This window comes from Chiloscyllium plagiosum, unplaced genomic scaffold (assembly GCF_037043375.1).
Source record: "Chiloscyllium plagiosum isolate Xiang-an unplaced genomic scaffold, Cpla_swu_hap1 HiC_scaffold_12, whole genome shotgun sequence".
Taxonomy (NCBI): Eukaryota; Metazoa; Chordata; class Chondrichthyes; order Orectolobiformes; family Hemiscylliidae; genus Chiloscyllium; species Chiloscyllium plagiosum.
The window spans coordinates 84,245,736-84,268,439 of NW_028270150.1; the positions used below are offsets into that span (position 1 = coordinate 84,245,736).

At 42.6% G+C, this 22,704-nt stretch overlaps 1 protein-coding gene across 4 annotated transcripts in view; it reads left to right on the top strand.

Moving 5' to 3' along the window:
• The window catches only part of mid1 (midline 1), a 375,699-nt gene that overhangs the window by 102,294 nt on the left and 250,701 nt on the right, over positions 1-22,704 (top strand). Inside the window, exon 1 of one of the 4 annotated variants that reach the window (XM_087993002.1) lies at positions 5,738-5,759. The exons of the other annotated variants lie outside the window; for them this stretch is intronic. The gene's annotated coding sequence lies outside the window, so the exon portion shown is untranslated. Of the gene's footprint in view, positions 1-5,737; positions 5,760-22,704 lie in introns of those variants that run through there. 4 annotated transcript variants of the gene reach the window in all.

Consider the following 22,704-nt stretch of genomic DNA (forward strand, 5'->3'; position numbering starts at 1 on the left):
AAGAAGGGTGGTAAGGACAAGCCAGGGAACTATGGAACGGTGAGCCTGACCTCGGTGGTAGGCAAGTTGTTGGAGGGAATCCTGAGGGACAGGATGTACATGTATTTGGAAAGGCAAGGACTGATTAGGGATAGTCAACATGGCTTTGTGCGTGGGACATCATGCCTGACAAACCTGATTGAGTTTTTTGAAGAAGTAACAAAGAGGATTGATGAGGGCAGAGCAGTAGATGTGATCTAAATGGACTTCAGTAGGGCATTCGACAAGGTTCCCCATGGGAGACTGATTAGCAAGGTTAGATCTCATGGAATACAGGGAGAACTAGCCATTTGGATCCAGAACTGGCTCAAAGGTAGAAGACAGAGGGTGGTGGTGGAGGGTTGTTTTTCAGACTGGAGGCCTGTGACCAGTGGAGTGCCACAAGGATCGGTGCTGGGCCCTCTACTTTTTGTCATTTACATAAATGATTTGGATGCGAGCATAAGAGGTACAGTTAGTAAGTATGCAGATGACACTAAAATTGGAGGTGTAGTGGACAGCGAAGAGGGTTACCTCAGATTACAACAGGATCTGGACCAGGTGGGCTAATGGGCTGAGAAGTAGCAGTTGGAGTTTAATTCAGATAAATGCGAGGTGCTGCATTTTGGAAAAGCAAATCTTAACAGGACTTATACACTTAATGGTAAGGCCCTAGGGAGTGTTGCTGAACAAAGAGACCTTGGAGTGCAGGTTCATAGCTCCTTAAAAGTGGAGTCGCAGGCAGGTAGGATAGTGAAGAAGGCATTTGGTATGCTTTCCTTTATTGGTCAGAGTATTGAGTACAGGAGTTGGGAGGTCATGTTGTGGCTGTACAGGACATTGGTTAGGCCGCTGTTGGAATATTGCAGGGGATTCTGGTCTCCTTCCCATCAAAAAGATGTTGCGAAACTTGAAAGGGTTCAGAAACGATTTACAAGGATGTTGCCAGGGTTGGAGGATTGGAGCTATAGGGAGAGGCTGAACAGGCTGGGGCTATTTTCTCTGGAGTGTCGGAGGCTGAGGGGTGACCTTATAGAGGTTTATAAAATTATGAGGGGCATGGATAGGATAAATAGACAAAGTCTTTTCCCTGGTGTGGGGGAGTCCAGAACTAGAGGGCATAGGATTAGGGTAAGAGGGGAAAGATATAAAAGCGACCTAAGGGGCAACTTTTTCACACAGAAGGTGGTGTGTGTATGGAATGAGCTGCCAGAGGAAGTGGTGGAGACTGGTACAATTGCAACATTTAAGAAGCATTTGGATGGGTATATGAATAGGAAGGGTTTGGAGGGATATGGGCCATGTGCTGGCAGGTGGGACTAGATTGGGTTGGGATATCTGATCGGCATGGACGGGTTGGACCGAAGGGTCTGTTTCCATGCTGTACATCTCTATGACTCTATAACTGTCGAATGTACGAATGGATTTTCTTGATAACTAATCTCTGTAATGAATGTTGTACGCCACTATTCACCATGATGCCTTGTGTATCGATCAGCGTTAAGACACTGCTACATAGAATTTTCAGTGGCTAATAATGCATATATTTAACTATGTAATGTATTAATATGAGGAACTATCATTTCTTTACATTAGGAATACACCATATAATAACTCTGTCTATTTATGTCAGAAAAATACTTAACATTGACCTAGCCTTGGTTCAGTGTAGCAATCCTGCCTTTGAGTCACAAAATCAAGTGTTCAAATTCCAAAACTGAGACTTTGAGGATATAACTCATGTTGACACCCCCAGTTCAATATTGGGACATTGGTACATGGTCAGTCATCTTTCAGATGAAACCAGACGACTATAAATTATAGAAGCGAAGATAGACCATTCAGCCCATCAAGTCTGTTCTGTCATTCAACGAGATGGTGGCTGATTTGAAAATCTTCCACTCCGGCTTTATCCCCGAAACCCTTCAACCCCTTACTGCTAACAACTCTGTCTGTCTCAATCTTGAATATATTTCATGACTCTAGCCTCAAATGGCCTCTGTAGTAAGGAATTCCACAGATCACTACACTCTCAGAGAAAAAAAATTCTCTTTATCTCTGTCTTAAGTGAGCAATCCCTTGCTCTGAATTTATGACCCCGGTCTTAAGTTCTTCACATAAAAGGGGAGAATATTTCTGAATCTACCCTGTCAAGTCCCTTAGAATCTTAAAGTCATACGGCACAGAAACAAACCCTTTGGTCGAACATGCCCACGCCAACCAGGTATCCAAAACTGAACTAATCGCATTTGCCTGCACTTGGCCCATATCCCTCTAAATCTTTCCTATTCATGAACCTCTCCAAATGTCTTTTAGACGTTGTAATTATACCCGTCTCTTCCACTTTATCTGCCAGTTCATTCCCAAACACACACCATCCTCTTGTGTGAAAAAGTTGCCTCCCAGTTCCCTTTTAAATCTTTCCCCTTTCAACCTTAACCTATGTCCTTTCGTTTCGGACTCCTCTACCCTTGGAACATTACCTTGGCTATTCACTTTATCTATGCCCCTTATGACTTTATAAAACCTTATAAGGTCACCCCTCAGATTTCAGAGAGAAAAGTCCCAGCCTGTCCTTATAACTCAAACCCTCCAGTCCTGGCAACATCCCTAAATTTTTTCTCTAGCCTTTCAAATTTAACAACATCCTCCTTTCACAGGGTGATCAGAATTGTACGCCAGTATTCTAAAAGTTAAGAATCATGTATAATTCAATCAGGTCCCCTCGCATTCTTCGAAACTTCACTGAGTACAAACCTAGTACTCAGAAGAACACTCCTCCATACCTGGAATCAACCTGGTGAATCTTCTCTGGACTACCTCCAATGCCAACATATCCTTTCTTAGATAAGAGAACAAAATTGTTCACAGTATTCCAGCTGTGATCTAACTAGTATCTTGTATAGTTTTAGCAAGACCTATTTTTATATTCCATTCCCTTTGAAATAAATATTCATTTGTGTTCCCTATTATCCCCCTGAAAGTCTGTGTAAGGTTTGTTACTGATTCATGAGCCAAGGACCTCCAAATCCTACTATGCAGCAGCTCTTTCTTTTCCCCATTTAAATAATATTTAATAATTCTACACTTCCTGCCAAAGTGTAAAGACTCACCTTTTCCCATTATATTTTCCATCTGCCAACTTTTTTGTCCACTCACTCAACCTCACTACTTCTATGTCATCTCTAAATAACGATAAATCATGATGGTCCCAGCACTGATCCCTGTGTCACTCTATTGCTGCATCCTGAAAATGCCGCAGTTATCTCAACTCACTGTCTTCTATTATTTAGTCAATCCTCTGACCATGCTAACATATCACCCCAATGTCTTAGTGAGTAGCCTTATATGCAGTACCTTATCAAACACCTTTTGGAAAACCAAATATATTACATCCACTACTTCTCCTTAATCTATTCTACTTGTTACCTCCTCAAAGAGTTCTAGTAAAGTTATCAAACATGATTTCCCCTCCACGAAGCAATTTTGACTATATTTGATTTTGTTATGTATCTGTAAATGCTCTGCTATTATGTCTTTACAATAGACAAACATTTTCCCATTGATTGATGTTAAGCTAACTGACCTATAGTTATCGGTTTATTTTGCCTCCACACCTTTTTAAATAAAGGTGTTACTTTGGCAGTTTTCCAATCCTCTGGGACATGTCCAGAATCTAAGGATTCTTGGAAGATTGCTATCAATGCATCACTGTCTCCATAGCTACTTTCTTGAAGGTCCCAAAATGCCACGCATCAGGCCCAGGGACTTGTTGGCCTTCGGCTCCAGTAGTTTCCCTCATACCTTTTCCTGAGTGAAACTCATTGTGTACATATCCGCTCCGCTTTCAAACATAGAATATAGAACATAGATGTTGTGCCAATCTTTTATCCTACTCGAAGATCAAACTAACCTATATATCCTGCATTTTATTATCATCCATGTGTCTATTCAAGAGTCGCTTAAATGTCCCTCATGTATCTGACTCAACTACCACTGCTGGCAGTGCATTCCACACACCCACCACTCTCTGTGTAAACAGCCAATCTCTGACATCTCCCCTAAACCTTCCTCTAATCACCTTAATATTATGGCCCCTCATGATAACCATTTCTGCCCTGGGGAAAATGTCTCTGGCTATCCACTCTATCTATACCTTTCATTATTCTATATATCACTATCAAGTCACCTCTCATCCCTCTTCGCTCCAATGAGAAAAGCCATAGGTCCCTCAAACTTTCTTCATAAGACATGCCTTCCAGTCCAGGCAGCATCCTGGTAAATCTCTTTTGCACCCTCTCCAAAACTTCCACATCCTTCCTATAATAAGGAGACCAGAACTGAACACAACTTTCCCTTTGATGTTAACTATTTTTGGAATACTATTCATGCCCTCAATTCTGAAAACTGATATTTATGCAACTCCTCTGCTATTTCCTAGATTCCCCATTGTTATTCCCACAGCTAAGTTATCAATCAGCATGACCCACACGCCACAACGTGGTGAAGTGTATGCATCCTATCATAGCTCTCAGGTGTTAATACAAAATGGGGTTTCACTGAATTGTTAGATTGTTTTTGGTGAGAATATCACAAAATTACAATAAAAATGTATCAAGGGTGAGATTCATATAATTTAAAATTTCTGAAAGGCAGGAACCCTGGCCAATTTGCCCTCTATAACAGCGTGGACTGAGGCCAATTATAGTAAGGTGGGATCACTTAACACTGCACAAACCAGTGAATGAACCTGCAACCTTCATGGCTATTGAGGCTAAGTTCCTTTACCAGCAGATCCAATGAGTCCACTTGAAGACCTTTCCTCCGCATTAACTAAGTTCATGTCTTTTGATGCTGTTAGGGGTCATTTTATTAACTCTTTGAAATCCTGAGCACAGGTCATTAGGTGCTAATGCTTTCTCAAGGTGAAGCAATACACTGCTGATTCAGCTTTGCACTTGTCTCAAAGGCATGATATTAATTTGGAGACTGTGTTTTTTTCTCTCTGACCTCGCTCTTCATTGTTTGATTTTAAAAGATGCTGGTCACAGAGTGCACAGTTGATGAGAGTTGAATTAGGAGTCTGGGGTGAGTGATGTCAGGGCCTTTATTATCTACTTGGAGACCCATCCATCAACCTGTCACCCTCTGGCTCACAGTCCTGGCTCCCCTGGTGCAAAAGGTGACCTGTCCAGACAGGAATTGGAAACGTGTTCTCTCAGTCACTGTATATGAGGATACCTCTGTGTAGTCCTTGGATAAGAACAACCAAGGGCAAATAAATATGTTCGGATATGTACTGTAATGAACTGAGTAGATGCACAGAAGGCCAGTGGCTGACTATGAATTTCATTTATGTTTGATTCTCGACTGAGAGGAATGGTTCTTTTCCGCAGGCACATCATCTTTGTGCCGAGAACCTAAATGTAAACCTGCACTGACCAGATAGGTTATGTTTTCAAAAGCTTTCTGAAGATTTAATGAGCAGTGGCCTAATTCCAACAAAACCTAGGGAGACTCCTGTCTGTTGAAGTCATTTAGTGACACATGTTCACTCTCTCTGCCTCTCTCTCTCTCGCACACGCACACTTTCTCTCTAGAGAGTAGGAAAGAGATTAGAATGTAGTCATAGAACACACTGATGACCACAGAATGATAGCCTTCGCTTCCTAAGGTTCTTACAGCAGATTGGTTTGTCCTTTTACTGCAGGGTGCCTGGACTGTGCTCAGAAATACAGACGGTAAGATGTTTGGATGTTTGACTGTAAAGTCATTGTCTGATATATATGATTTGCTCAGTTTTGTCAAAATTCAAGTAGTTCTGTCATTATGCCATTCTGTCTTTCTTGCTCAGTTGTCTGTGTGTAACGTTTATTGGGAAGGCTTCTTCTTTTTGGGAAGGTTTGTAATTAATAAGATTTTTAAGGAATTTCATATTAAGAAATCCACAGTGATGGGATTGGCTGTTTAAGTTAAAAGTAAGAGGCAGCAAAACAACAGCTTTGCACTGTCCGCTAAAATGCTAAATATGCAGGTCAAGGAAGAAACCCCAAGCAGCTGTTTAAAGCCACAATACCCTGGTTAAGTGTTTCCTGCTGTACTTTGAATGGGAAACTTTCACGGCGTGTTGAGAACTGTGCTCTTTGATTTAACTCTGACAGCTTCTGCTTCTTGGAAAGTAGTGCTGGCTGTGAATTCTTTAAACCCTCTATGCCTCTCCACGCTAATGTGGAAAATGAATTCAATCTATCATGCTGCGATATAATGTAACATTGAGTACAAATACTTTCCTTTGGATTTTGTGTTAATACTTCAGTGTTTGTTTCACAATCTTAGATGTATATGGAGTTTGTTAAATAACTACATATACGAAGACAAAGACGTATGAAAAATGATAAACACCTTAAAAATAATCATTATTCTCAGAGTATGTCCATATGCAATTTTTTTTTTATCACTGACAAGAAGATGGGGATTTGATGTTTCAACATTGCAGTTCAGCATCCCATTCCAACATCTCTCTCATTTCATTTACTGGACAGATTTATTTCCTGGATTAGAGTGAGGCTTTGAGCATCGATAAAGACAATGGCATTGCAATGGAGAGATTTGGAATAGTAAGCGAAACTCTCTGGAGCCCTTGCTTGTTCAGTGCCATATCAAGTTAATGGTGCTCAGACACTCATTTCACACCCACATCATCACCAGAGCTGTTCCACCAATGCTGAACATCCATTTTTATTTGTTGAACTAAACTCCCCGTGAGTATTCCAGGAGACCAAAACTGTCTAGTATGCTGGCTTGAGTTGCTTTTTGAATATTTGTGTTGATTTTGAAACTGGAAGATTTTTCTGATTTTGGATATCGAGATGACTGAGTTTGATCTTTGCTGTTAACTCATTACCTATATCAATTTAAACAAGTTTCCAAAATGAATAGGACTGCATTTAGTGAACATCCTAACTCTCTCTGAACCATGCAGACAGGCATTATAGTCCCTGATCACTCTAATGTTTAAAGTGATTTTCTCTCAAGTGGAAGTTTAGATTTCCATTCAGGGACAGTCTTGTAGAAACTGAAATAAATTATGTTTTACAGTGGGAGTTTGATCTTGCAAGAGAGTAATCAGCTGACAATAATTTGACAAGTTTAAACCTCAAGACTTTTACAGATTAAATCTTACATGTGAATAGTGGTTCTAAGCTCATTTGTTGTACTGAGGGAGTGCTGCATTATCTGTGGGGTGGTTATTTAACCTGTCTGTGCTGTCAGTGGAGAGAAGAGATCCTTTGGCCCAACTTGGAAGGTGAGCTGGAAGGAGAGCTCTACTTAACCACCTAACAATTGCACAGAAGCAGATTATTTTATCAATCTTATTGATGTTTGTGGGAACTTGCTGTGTGTAAATTGGCTGCTGCATTTCCTACAATAAAGCTGTGACTCCATTTCAAAAGAGATGATTTGGCTGTAAAATGCTACAGGCAAAGATGTGAAAGATATCTTTTAAATGTAAGTATGTCTTTAAGCAACACTCATTACCCAGTTTTCTTTAAATAATATCTGACTGCTGCATTTTCGCTTCAACAAATTCCTAATTTTAATTTTGGAATATGCTTTAAATTCTCGGAGTTCCATAGTTACCTTACTCAGAGATCTGGATTTATAATATTCTAACCTCCATCGCAATTGACCCTTGGTGCATTGGAAACTGCAATATTCCTTCTTCACTTTTGCGAGAATGGATCATTTCTAATCAGGTAACTTAGCTGATCCAGAACCATGACATTGCACAACCTTCCCGAGATAGTCAAACCAAATTTGATGAAATTATCATTGGAGTTAAACATAAATAAACTTTAACACAATCCCTGACCTCCTGTGTGTGCTAATATTATAACATCATTGCAAAATGATGGATTAAAAGTTCACTGAAGGTCAAACTACTCTGTCAGTCTTTTCAAGAGCAGGATTATTAAAAAATGTTTCGATGGTACTGATCTGCAATGTACTGTCAGGATGATGGAGGCAGATTCTGAAGGAACTTTCAACACATATTGAATAAATAGTTGAAAAGAGAGCAATGGAGAAAGAGTGGGGCTAAGTGGTTAGCTGTCTCAAGTCATAGTCATAATGGATTGAATAGCCTGTTTCTGTGATGATAGAAACATTGATTCTAAAGCAAAATCTGTAACGCAATTCTACAGTTTCTGGTGCAGCCCCAGGAAGAATTTAAACCTGTCTGGATTTAGTGAATTGAACTAAAGAACTCACATTTCTATCATACATTTATAAGCTTCAGCTTAGAGGACAGATTGGGCCTGAGTTCAAATGTCTCATCTGAAAGACTGCACATTTCACAGGGCAGCTCTCTCAGTACTGCAATCGACTTGTTAACTTCAGTGAAGTTGCGTATGTATATTGGTTAAAAAAAAGATGGAATCAACATTGCTATTGTATTGAAACAATTACCTAGTTTGGGAACTGACAGTTTAAAAACAAATCACAGTCCCTTGCCAATGATGCAGTGAATGTCGGGTCACCCCTGAGGGGATAGTTTGAAATTCACATCACAGTGCTCTTTGTTGAGGAGCTGGTTCAGTTCGATTGGGGCCTAATTGAGTTGATCATTAAAAGCTACACCTCCCAGCTGCTACCTTGACACAGCAGACAAAGGGAGATTAAACACAGGTCCACAATGACAAGCCCAGCTCCTGTGGGACAAACCTATCTGTGCATGCCTTTTCACTGAATTCTCTGAAAATTTGGTTTGATTTTCAATCAGAGCTTGTTTCTGGCAAGCACAGGAAAGAACTTTTCAACCTGCATATAAAGAAGTAACTTGCATTTGTCAAAACCTCCGAATGCCTTTAAGTGTTTTACAGCCAAGTAAGCAGGTCTTTTTCGAGCGTCTGTTAGAGGAAAGATCTGAAAGGAAGAAGCTTGTCCTTGTGTTTGGTTTGGTTTCGGTCTGCCTTCATCAAATGGGAAGAGGATCTGTTGAACGTGAACTCCTCTCAACTGTCCTGTCACAAAGCAGTGTCCACTGTTAGACAGTGAATCCTTGAAGGTGTGCCTTGCTGATGAAGCACACCCACATTGCAGGATTCTGAATTACTTGTTTGGCTTTCACATGGACTGTCAATGGCTGACAGCAATATGAGACCTCAAGGTCAGCATGGACATTCATGGCAGTGAACCCAACAATGGCACTGAAATAGTCATCCTAAGCAGTGTGATTATATCAACAAAATGCACAACATTCTTAACAACTGGTCCAAATTTGTTTCCTTTGGATCTGTCATTTACAATGATCAGACAGCCCTACTTAAAAGCAAATGCCAACAGCCTCACAGTGCCAGGGACCTGGGTTTGAATCCAGATTAAATGTCTGTGTGGAGTTTACACATTCTCCCCGTGTCTGCGTGGGTTTTGTCCGGGTGCTCTGGTTTCCTCCCACAATTCAAAGATGTGCAGGTTAGGTGAATTGGCCGGGCTAAGTTACCTATGGTGTTAGGCGCATTAGTCAGAGGGAAATGGGTCTGAATGGGTTAATCTTCGGAGGGTTGGTGTGGACTTGTTGGGCCGAATGGCCTGTTTCTGCACTGTAGATAACCTATGCTGGACTTCTGTAAGAGCGAGTTGCTGCCGGATGATATATATGATAAGGTTCGTCTTCACTGCTCACTGAGTCAGGACACATACAGGTTATCCAAGACACACAAAAGCGATGGCACTTTATGCTCTGTAGCTATGGCCAGTTCTGCACAACCTAAATCATCTCAAAAGAGATGATTTGGCTGTAAAATGCTACAGGCAAAGATGTGAAAGATATCTTTTAAATGTAAGTATGTCTTTAAGCAACACTCATTACCCAGTTTTCTTTAAATAATATCTGACTGCTGCATTTTCGCTTCAACAAATTCCTAATTTTAATTTTGGAATATGCTTTAAATTCTCGGAGTTCCATAGTTACCTTACTCAGAGATCTGGATTTATAATATTCTAACCTCCATCGCAATTGACCCTTGGTGCATTGGAAACTGCAATATTCCTTCTTCACTTTTGCGAGAATGGATCATTTCTAATCAGGTAACTTAGCTGATCCAGAACCATGACATTGCACAACCTTCCCGAGATAGTCAAACCAAATTTGATGAAATTATCATTGGAGTTAAACATAAATAAACTTTAACACAATCCCTGACCTCCTGTGTGTGCTAATATTATAACATCATTGCAAAATGATGGATTAAAAGTTCACTGAAGGTCAAACTACTCTGTCAGTCTTTTCAAGAGCAGGATTATTAAAAAATGTTTCGATGGTACTGATCTGCAATGTACTGTCAGGATGATGGAGGCAGATTCTGAAGGAACTTTCAACACATATTGAATAAATAGTTGAAAAGAGAGCAATGGAGAAAGAGTGGGGCTAAGTGGTTAGCTGTCTCAAGTCATAGTCATAATGGATTGAATAGCCTGTTTCTGTGATGATAGAAACATTGATTCTAAAGCAAAATCTGTAACGCAATTCTACAGTTTCTGGTGCAGCCCCAGGAAGAATTTAAACCTGTCTGGATTTAGTGAATTGAACTAAAGAACTCACATTTCTATCATACATTTATAAGCTTCAGCTTAGAGGACAGATTGGGCCTGAGTTCAAATGTCTCATCTGAAAGACTGCACATTTCACAGGGCAGCTCTCTCAGTACTGCAATCGACTTGTTAACTTCAGTGAAGTTGCGTATGTATATTGGTTAAAAAAAAGATGGAATCAACATTGCTATTGTATTGAAACAATTACCTAGTTTGGGAACTGACAGTTTAAAAACAAATCACAGTCCCTTGCCAATGATGCAGTGAATGTCGGGTCACCCCTGAGGGGATAGTTTGAAATTCACATCACAGTGCTCTTTGTTGAGGAGCTGGTTCAGTTCGATTGGGGCCTAATTGAGTTGATCATTAAAAGCTACACCTCCCAGCTGCTACCTTGACACAGCAGACAAAGGGAGATTAAACACAGGTCCACAATGACAAGCCCAGCTCCTGTGGGACAAACCTATCTGTGCATGCCTTTTCACTGAATTCTCTGAAAATTTGGTTTGATTTTCAATCAGAGCTTGTTTCTGGCAAGCACAGGAAAGAACTTTTCAACCTGCATATAAAGAAGTAACTTGCATTTGTCAAAACCTCCGAATGCCTTTAAGTGTTTTACAGCCAAGTAAGCAGGTCTTTTTCGAGCGTCTGTTAGAGGAAAGATCTGAAAGGAAGAAGCTTGTCCTTGTGTTTGGTTTGGTTTCGGTCTGCCTTCATCAAATGGGAAGAGGATCTGTTGAACGTGAACTCCTCTCAACTGTCCTGTCACAAAGCAGTGTCCACTGTTAGACAGTGAATCCTTGAAGGTGTGCCTTGCTGATGAAGCACACCCACATTGCAGGATTCTGAATTACTTGTTTGGCTTTCACATGGACTGTCAATGGCTGACAGCAATATGAGACCTCAAGGTCAGCATGGACATTCATGGCAGTGAACCCAACAATGGCACTGAAATAGTCATCCTAAGCAGTGTGATTATATCAACAAAATGCACAACATTCTTAACAACTGGTCCAAATTTGTTTCCTTTGGATCTGTCATTTACAATGATCAGACAGCCCTACTTAAAAGCAAATGCCAACAGCCTCACAGTGCCAGGGACCTGGGTTTGAATCCAGATTAAATGTCTGTGTGGAGTTTACACATTCTCCCCGTGTCTGCGTGGGTTTTGTCCGGGTGCTCTGGTTTCCTCCCACAATTCAAAGATGTGCAGGTTAGGTGAATTGGCCGGGCTAAGTTACCTATGGTGTTAGGCGCATTAGTCAGAGGGAAATGGGTCTGAATGGGTTAATCTTCGGAGGGTTGGTGTGGACTTGTTGGGCCGAATGGCCTGTTTCTGCACTGTAGATAACCTATGCTGGACTTCTGTAAGAGCGAGTTGCTGCCGGATGATATATATGATAAGGTTCGTCTTCACTGCTCACTGAGTCAGGACACATACAGGTTATCCAAGACACACAAAAGCGATGGCACTTTATGCTCTGTAGCTATGGCCAGTTCTGCACAACCTAAGCTAGTCATGTGGTTGGGTCAATTGCAACAGGTTTTAAGCAGGTTTTCCACTTACACAGTGAAGTATCTGTGTACACTTGTGAAGAATCTGTGTACACTTGTGAAGACCATACATCAAGAACAATGCAATGTCTACATGTGACATTGCTAGTCTATTTACCAACGTACTACTTAAGGAAGACATAGACGTCTACTTTGCAATTCTATATCATGGCGATCTAGACCCACCAACAGTGTGGGAATCATAAGACCATAAGGTATAAGAGCAGAATTAGGTCATTCAGCCCATTGAGTCTGCTCCACCATTCAATCATGGCTGATGTGTTTCTCAACCCCACTCTCCTGCCTTCTCCCTGTAACTCTTGATCACCCTTACTAATCAAGAAACTATGTATCTATGTCTTAAATACAGTCAATGACTTGACCTCCACAGCTCTCTGCAAAAATGAATTCCACAGATTCACCACCCTCCGGCTGAAGAAATTCCTCCTCATTTCAGTTCTAAAGTGTTGTCCCTTTGCTCTGGGGCTGTGCCCTCAGGTCCTAGTCTCTCCTACTAAAAGAAACACCTCCATGTCCACTCTATCAAGACCTCTCAGTATTCTGTAAGTTTCAATCAGATCCCCCCACTTTCTTCTAATCTCCATCGAGTGCAGACCCAGAATCCTCAACTGCTCCTCATATGATAAACCCTTCATCCCTGGGATCATCCTTGTAAACCTCCTCTGGACCAGCTCCAATATCACCACATCCTTCCGAAGATAAGGGGACCTAAATGCTATCAGACCAGCATCTTTACAGAGCCTCAGCAGTACGTCTCTGCTGTTGTATTCTAGTCCTCTTGAAACAAATGCTAACATTGGTACAGTGGCCATGCTCCATGTGCAGGCTCGGTACAGTGGCCATGCTCCATTTACAGGCTCGGTACAGTGGCCATGCTCCATGTGCAGGCCTGGTACAGTGACCATGCTCAATGTACAGGCTCGGTACAGTGACCATGCTCAATGTACAGGCTCGGTACAGTGACCATGCTCCATGTGCAGGCTCGGTACAGTGGCCATGCCCAATGTACAGGCTCGGTACAGTGGCCATGCTCCATGTGCAGGCCTGGTACAGTGACCATGCTCCATGTGCAGGCCTGGTACAGTGACCATGCTCCATGTGTAGGCCTGGTACAGTGGCCATGCTCCATGTGCAGGCTCGGTACAGTGGCCATGCTCCATGTGCAGGCTCGGTACAGTGGCCATGCTCCATGTGCAGGCCTGGTACAGTGGCCATGCTCCATGTGTAGGCCTGGTACAGTGGCCATGCTCTATGTGTAGGCCTGGTACAGTGACCATGCTCCATGTGCAGGCCTGGTACAGTGGCCATGCTCCATGTGTAGGCCTGGTACAGTGGCCATGCTCCATGTACAGGCTCGGTACAGTGGCCATTCTCCATCTCCAGGCCTGGTACAGTGGCCATGCCCAATGTACATGCTCGGTACAGTGACCATGCTCAATGTACAGGCCTGGTACAGTGACCATGCTCCATGTGTAGGCCTGGTACAGTGACCATGCTCCATGTGTAGGCCTGGTACAGTGACCATGCTCCATGTGCAGGCTCGGTACAGTGACCATGCTCCATGTGCAGGCCTGGTACAGTGGCCATGCTCCATGTGTAGGCCTGGTACAGTGACCATGCTCAATGTACAGGCTCGGTACAGTGACCATGCTCCATGTGCAGGCTCGGTACAGTGACCATGCTCCATGTGCAGGCTCGGTACAGTGACCATGCTCCATGTGTAGGCCTGGTACAGTGACCATGCTCAATGTACAGGCTCGGTACAGTGACCATGCTCCATGTGCAGGCTCGGTACAGTGACCATGCTCCATGTGTAGGCCTGGTACAGTGACCATGCTCAATGTACAGGCTCGGTACAGTGGCCATGCTCCATGTGTAGGCTCGGTACAGTGACCATGCTCCATGTGCAGGCCTGGTACAGTGGCCATGCTCCATGTGCAGGCCTGGTACAGTGACCATGCTCCATGTGTAGGCTCGGTACAGTGACCATGCTCCATGTACAGGCTCGGTACAGTGGCCATGCCCAATGTACAGGCTCGGTACAGTGACCATGCTCCATGTGCAGGCCTGGTACAGTGACCATGCTCCATGTGCAGGCCTGGTACAGTGACCATGCTCCATGTGCAGGCCTGGTACAGTGGCCATGCTCCATGTACAGGCTCGGTACAGTGGCCATGCCCAATGTACAGGCTCGGTACAGTGACCATGCTCCATGTGTAGGCCTGGTACAGTGACCATGCTCCATGTGTAGGCCTGGTACAGTGGCCATGCTAAATTGCCCATAGTGTCCAGAGATGTACAGGCTAGTTAGTTAACCATGATAAATGTGTGGGGGTTTGGTTTGGACGGGATGATCTTTGGAGGGTCAGTGGAAATCCAATGGGCTGAATAGCCTCTTTCCACACTGTAGGGATACTATAATTCTATTAGTGTAACTGGACTATAAATTTTCAAAGATAAGAAAAACACTAAAGAAAATGCACAACAAAATATTTGGATAGCTTTTACTTCAGTCCTTTCGAAATGAATGCTGATGATGTATTTGCCTTCCTAAATGCCAACTGAATCCGCATGTTTACCTGAAGACAATCCTGAACTATGACTCCCAAGGCCCCTTGTGCTTCAGATTTCCAAAGCCTTTCCCTATTTTGAAAAGCCTATGCCTCTATTCTTCCTACCAAAGTGCATAATCTCACACTTGCCCACTATTCCATCTGTTACGTCTTTGCCCACTCTCCTAGCCTGTCCAAATCCTTTTACAGCCTCCCTGCTTCCTCATCAGTATCTGTCCCTCCAGCAATCTTTGGGTCATCTACAAATTTAGCTGTAATGCCCTCAGTTCCATCATCCAGACCATTAATGGATAACTTGAATAGTTGTGGTCCATGCAGAACTCCACTAGTTATTGGCTGCCATCTTGAAAAAGACCCCTTTATCTCTTCTCTCTTTTTTCTGCCTGTCAGCCAATCCTCTATCCATGCCAGTACCTTGCTGCTAACACCATGGGCCCTGATATTATTTTGCAGCTTCTTGTGTGGCACATTGTCAAAGGCCTCTGGAAATCCAAATAGATCACATCCACTGGCTCTCCTTTGTCTAACTTGCTTCTTAAGTCCTCAAAGAATTCTAACAGATTTGTAAGGCATGACCTCCCCTTGATGAAGCCATACCAATTCAACCCTATTTTATCATGAACTTTCAAGTACTTCTCAATCTCACTTTTAATAATGGACTCTAAAATTATATTAACAACCGAGGTCAGGAAAACTGCCTGCAGTTTCCTGTCTTCTGCCTCCCTCCCTTCTTAAACAGGGGTGTTACATTAGCCATTTTCCAATCCTCTGGCACCCACCCTGACTCCAGTGATTCCTGAAATATCACCATCAATGCCTCTACAAACCCCTCAGTTATCTCCTTCAGAACCCTGGGGTGTGGTCCATCTGATGAGGGTGATTTATCCACCTTCAGACCTTTCAGCTTCCACACCACCTTCTCCTTAGTGAAAGCCACTGCTCTCACCTCTGCCCCCTGAATTTCTTGAATGTCTGGTGAGCTGCTGGTGTCTTCCATTGTGAAAAGTGATGCAAATTACCTATTTGGTTCATTCACCATTTCTTTGTTCCCCGTTACTATTTCTCCAGCCTCATTTTCCAGCAGTCCAATGTTGATTCTTGCCTCTCTCTTCCCTATTTAATATCTGAAAAATCCCTCATATTTCATCTCCTCCCCCCTTACTGCTTTCTTTAGTTGTCCCCTGTTTGTTTTTTAAAGGATTCCTCATCCTCTGGCTTCCCACTAATCTTCCCCAGATTGTGTGCTTTTTCTTTTGTTTTTATGCTGTCCCTGACTTCCCTCACCAGCCATGGTTGCCTCGCCTTCCCCTGAGTATGATTCTTCTTCCATGGGATGAATTTCTGCTGTGTCTCCCAAATTATCCCCAGAAACCCCCACCATTGCTGCTCCACCATTTTCCCTGCTAGGTTCCCCAACTCTGGCCAGCTCCTCCCTCATGTCTTTGTAGTTACCTTTACTCAATTGTAACACGTTACATCTGATTCCCTTTCAAACTGCAGGGAGAATTCTATCATGTTCTGGTCACTGCCCCCTAGGGGTTCCTTCACCTTCAGCTCCCTGCCTCATTACACATCACCAAATCCAGAATTGCCTGTTCCCTAATGGGATCTACCACAAGCTGCTCCAAAAACCAGCCCGTGGACATTCCACAAATTCAATTTCTCGGGATGCATGACAAACCTGATTGTCCTGGTCCATCTGCATTTTGGAGTCCCCCATGATCATTGCAATGGTGCCTTTCTAACATGCCTTTTCTATCTCCTGATTTATTTTCTTCCTCACATCCTGACTACTGCTAGGAGCCCCGTAAATAACTCCAACAAGGTCTTTTTTCCTTTATGGTCCTCAATTTTACTCGCACAGATTCCACGCCTTCCAACTCCATGTCACTTCTTGCTATTGATTTAATTTCACTTCTTGCTAACAAGGCAGTCCTATCCCTCTGCCTGTTTGACTGTTGTTCTGATAGGACTGTATCCTTGGAGAATTCCCAGCCCTGATCCCCTCATAGCCACGCCTCTGTGAAGCCCACAATCCACCAATTTCAATCTGCAATATGAGCTCAGTTACCTTGCTTCATATACTGAGTGCATTTAAGTACAACACCCTCAGACCTGTGCTGCTTGCCCTCTTACCTATTGTGCCTTAAGTTAGATTCCTGACCCTTTCCATACTCTTGTCCTATAACTTAATAACCTCTGCTGCCTTCCCCCCCCCACCCATTAACCTTTTCCCTAATCGTCCATGTAACTGAACCCCACCCCCTACTATTTAGTTTAAAACCCTATCCATAGCTTTAGTACTCATTAAACATGTGAACGCAGCAACTGGTGCAATTTTAATGGACCCCATGTATGTCCAAATGTTCTCGTGGGATCCCCATAGGCCCAGCTCACATCTATGTTGGATTCCACGAAAAACCAGTATTCAATGGAATGTCACCTAACCTCCTACCCCTTGCAGATTTCCAGTATTTGCTACATTTGACTCCGTAACTGCATGTCGAAATTCCTTACCTGTCTTAATGGACTCCACCCTGTGCTCAAATTCATGTGTAAAATGGAGCAGTCAAATGAGCTCTCTTTTCTGATGTCCCAGTTGAGAAATCGGCTGGGGGTTTTCTCCTGCTGTCCATTGCAAATCTCCCTTTGCTGAGCAGGACACACAAACAGGATTCCTATGCTTTCAAGCACTATAAGATTGACCATTTGCTCCCCTCCCAAAACTAGACCGCATAGGTTTAAAGTGAGAGGGGAAAGATTTAAAAGGAACCTAAGGTACAATGATAATCACACTCCATAAAGACACAAGAAGATTTTAAACAAATACAGATCTCTCTTTAATCCCTCCCCATCTCTTCCTTCAATGCATCTCTCCCATTTCCAGTCTTTCGACCTGAGCTGTCTCTCTCCACATGCAGAATCACAAGGTCGCATACCTGTTATAGCACTTATTCCTTTATTTGCTCCTCTTCATGGTTAGCTTCCTACTTCCAGGAAGAAACTGGATAATGACCATCGTACAGATGAAACTGCACAGATTTCCAATGCGGTGATGAGTGGGTTTGTCTGCGGATGATCGAGTCATTTGTCACTGTCCTGCAATAAATGGCCCTCAGCTGCTAAACTCTTAACAGACACACAATTTGCTCATTTACATTTATCAATGCAAAGAACCAATTAGTGCGGACTCATGGCACAACTCAATTACATAAACATACCTAAGATTCAGCAGGAATTGCCAAGCCCAGAGGCAGTTAACACTGTGTGAGGGGTCAGATGGGCTATCAGTGAACTTTTCCCATCTTTCATGTTGGCAGCTTTCACTAATTGGGATAGACAAGCCCATTCGTTAAGATTCAGTCACCTTCCCAAAATGCACCTGAGGCACTGCACAACCATAATAACCAATGAATCACTGGAGGTGCTTGGGAGGGGGCATGTCCCCTTGTCAAACTAGTTCTTCTTCCAATACCCACACACGCAGAGGTAAAAATGAGCACCAATAAATTATTAAAATATCCTCTCCTGCACCACTGACTACAAAAAGGGATGATGAATCCAGGAGTCCTCAGGGGGTTGAATAATTAGAAAATTATCAGCCAAACTTCAGGAAAAATAGTGCTGTACACTTCCCCTGGATGCGCTGAATAAACAGGGTCTTTCAACATCTAAAAGGTATGTAAAAGATCTACAATTGTGAGTGTCTATTGTCGGCTAAATAATCCTCTTTGTCCAAAATGCTAAGATTAAAGTTAATACCTCAGAACCTCAGAGCAATAACAAACAGCAGTCAATACTATTATTTTTTTCAAACATATGATTGAATTAGCAATGCCCCAATTCTAATATCAAACACTGGGCACACCGTTCTCACTAAAATCACTTAGTGATCCAGGAACCTATATATAAATAGGTATATACTCAGTACGCTGTCCTTGTGTTTGGTAAGAAAGATCTAGATTTGCCCAGCCTTCAATTGTACCATTCCCAGGATGTCCCAAAGGACTTTATGTTCAATGGATGATTTCCCATTGTGACACATTGTTATTTGATAGCGCAGGGGTTCTGTTTTAAGATGTCCATGGAAGGATGCAGAATGGAGATCCTGAACACTCATCACAGACATAGTACAAGAAGAAGTGGGGAACTGAAGAATTTTAAATCTTTGTGATAACTCCTCCAAGGGATATGGGAATCACTAATTACCCTCCTTATGGAAATCATTGTTTATGAGTAACAGGTAATGGCCTGTCCTGTTGGACTCATGACCCAAGCCCTTTATAAAGCAGATCCAGGGATGGTCTGCACAACTGTACGTTGCTGGCTGGGATCAGCCAATGTTGGGGTGTGGCTCTACTTTGGTGTTCTACAATAAACTACATGCCTTTCCAATGTTATTACAATCTTGTTCTCTGAGCTGGCAGTTCGAAGGACTGTGAGTCAGAAACAGGCTACTTGTGACTCATTGGGAACAGGAAGCTATCATTCAGCATTTCAGTCCTAATCCACCATCTGATGGGAATCTTGACTATCCTGCTCCTCCACACCATTTACCTGCCCCGTTCTGTCTACAGTTCATGACCCTTACCCAACCAATATCTCATCACCTCCATCCTGAAAGCCCCAACTGATCCTCAGCTCTTTGGAGGACTGAAAGATAGGAAGACTTCCAGATTTCCACTGCACTTTTGTGTGAAAATGTTCCTCCTGATAGTAGCCCTAAATGAGCCCAAATTTTAGGATTTTGAACCCTTGTTCTCACTTTCCCGAAGCAGAGGAAATAGTTTGTTTCTAACAACTGTGGAAAAAAAAATCCTTTTTAACATTTTGAGAAACTCAGTTATTTCTTTCTCACACCACTGCCCCCAGTTTCCACTCTTCCAATCTCAAGGGGAATTCGAGCCAAGCGTTATGAAAACTCTCCCGTTTTAATATAGCAGGAATTAAAATGCCTGAGGATAACAGAAATCATATCACACTTTACTGTCGATCCCCTTAAGAATCAATGGCACAGTTATTAACGTGCAAAAGAGAAAGATCAAAAAGTCTCTGCCATTTTAGTAGGACAATATTGTGAGGATTGAGGATGAAGGTTTTGGTGATTTCAAAGGAGAGGATGGAATTTGTGAAAGACTTATCAGGAAGATATAAGCAATTGCACTGTATCGTTAGCCCGGGCATAACTTGACATAACTGGGCTACAAAGGAGTAAACGCTTCTATGAGCATCTATCTTTGTTACCTCAAATGATGAGGCTGTCTCTTCCTTTCTCCTTTATGCACTTATCTAGCTTCCACTTCAACACATCGATGCTGCTTTTCTCAACTGCTTGTTGTGGTTCCACATTCTAAGCTTTTCAGATCCGCACTGCTGCCTTTTGATGCCATGTCAGAAAGTATTTCATTGACTGCAAGGTGACTTGGGACATCCAGAGATCATGAAAGGCAGTATAGAATTGAAAGTTCTTTTCCTGGCATCCAACAAAAGTTGAGCTTATCGGAGTACATGAAGACACTGCCACTGTCCTGCGAACAGCTCTGTTTTTCTACCCTTGAAGGCGGAAGAACTCAATGGTGAAGGTATGGAGTGTTTGTAATGCAGCATCTGCTTGGCCTGCCACCTGCAGTGTTCCTTTGTTCCCTGTGTTTCACAGCCAGCAATATTTCTGTCACTGCTTTCCGTCACATTCTGGTGTTCAATTCAGTGTGGCGTCTGCTAGGCTCAGTAAATCTTTCAGTCAGTTACATTGTGTAGCTCAACAATATCAAGACCCTGTGAGGGCATTTTGACCATTGTCCCAACCACTTTCAGTGACCATTAAACTGCCTACTGAACTAATCTGAGCAACATTTATGGAAAAGGATGGAGAGAACAGTGCTCCACTTCCAAACACATGGCCAACGTATTGAGGTATGAGCTGGGTTGCCATTTATTTAATCTGTTTTAATGTCTGTTCATTAAATTACTTTTGTTCCTCCCCATTTGTACCTATAACTCACTTCATCTCAGGAGGCAAGGGGCAGCTTCTTCCCTCATTCAGACATTTCTACAGAAGCATCCTGGCCATCTGAGAGGTTGGCACTGCCAACATTCCCATTGGTCCTTCAGTACAGCAATTGGGAGGAAACTTGGATGGGCTGCATACCAATATTTTATTGACAGCGTTGCTAACAGCCATGATTATTGACAGGAATAGCAAAGGAGCATCTGAGGTAACTTACAATGGGCCTGAAACAAGGCCATTCGGCCCATGTGTTAGTGGTTCTGTTTGACATGAACCCCTTCACACTCTATGTCATGCAAATCTATCAACACTGCTCCTTCATCAGGTACCTGGCGCTCTGAAAGCTAGCACTTCCAAATAAACGTGTTGGACTATAACCTGGTGCTGTGTGATTTTTAACTTTATCCTCAGTGATGGCACTCAGCTGTCTGAGTAAGATCACACGACATTTAAGTCTCTTCATGTTGAAAAAATATTTAACAAAGGGCACGTTTTATTGCAGCTACACACTTCTTTTTACAGTATTTTTGCATTGCTCAGTATTACAAATGGATATTTTCTTTAAGACATATAGCTCCTGGAGTGATACTGACAAGACGTCAGATGCACAAGGGCTGCATGTGTGGTGAGGGCATCTGCTGCAGTGTGGCAACAAACACAACCTTCCTTTTTTATAAACTCAATGACCTTTCTCCGGGGTTGCTCATAGCAATGTCCTGGAGATTAGCCATTAATTCTGGAAGACTCCAGGATTAGTCTGGCGTGTTGATGACCATTTCACCTCCTTCGAATGCAGGGGCCAGAGAGTCACCTCTGAGCCAAGGCTGAATCTTAACAACAAGCTTTATTGTTAAGAGTTTATGTGTGAATTTCGTACGCTAGGTGTGTGAGATTGAAAAACACAAATTGAATTTGAATGGGAGTGGCCACAACAGTGGGTCTCAGAGGGTGTCCTATATTTTGATCAAAAACTCCTTGTTTACTGCTGAGCATCTTCCTGACTCCTCTTTCATGACATGAATGTAAAACAATTTATGCAAAGCATTGACCTTCTCCAATAATCTGCCTTGGGGTCAGTCTTAACAGTTTTAAAGATAGGTATTAATTCAGAAGGAAATTAAAAACTGCAGCAACAGGGGAGCATTCGACCAGAGTACTTGTGAGAATTCAAGCCAACGTAAGATTGAAAGGGACAATTACTTAATCAGGTTGCTTCCTGAAGTTGCTAAGTGAGTTAGACGTGAAATGAAGCAAATTATATGTTCAGACACATGCGGTGATTGCTCGTGGAGGTTGTATCAACAAGGGACATCTGTGAATCACCTATTCAAATAGATTGCAATTTAACCTGAGAGTTGAGGATGTTGTATTGCACGAGTAGTGTCCTAACCTCTGAGCCAGGAGACCTGGATTCTAAGCACCAGAGGTGTGCATTATTCATGCCTGATCAAGTTGGTTAGAAAACATGTACAATACCCCAGTGACAGAGTTAAATCCTTTTCCTTCCATTTGTCAATACTGACTCACTGCAGATGGCAGACTGTGAAAAGAATGATGCTTTACTACAGGTGCCAACAGTTACCTTATATTAAATTACAGATAGGCCACGGATTGGTTTCTCACCATCTGTGAGCCATGTAACCATTTTTCTGTTTAGCTTCAGTGCGTTTTATTATTCTTCATGGCAAAAAGTATGGTGTATGTTTGCGAGGGAGTGCGTGTGTGAGAGGTGGTGGGATTGTACCGCTTTAATCCTGTCTGCCCAGAGAACAGACAAAGAGGCAATTGCAATTTCTCTAATTAGGTATTGACCTGGAGTTGCCAAGAGCTGATTTTAGCCTGTTCCACTCAGTGGCTGTCCCCATCCCCCCAATCCTATCTGCCAGAGACATCAGAGTCCTCCCTGGCACCTACAGTTCGGATCCACATGACATCATT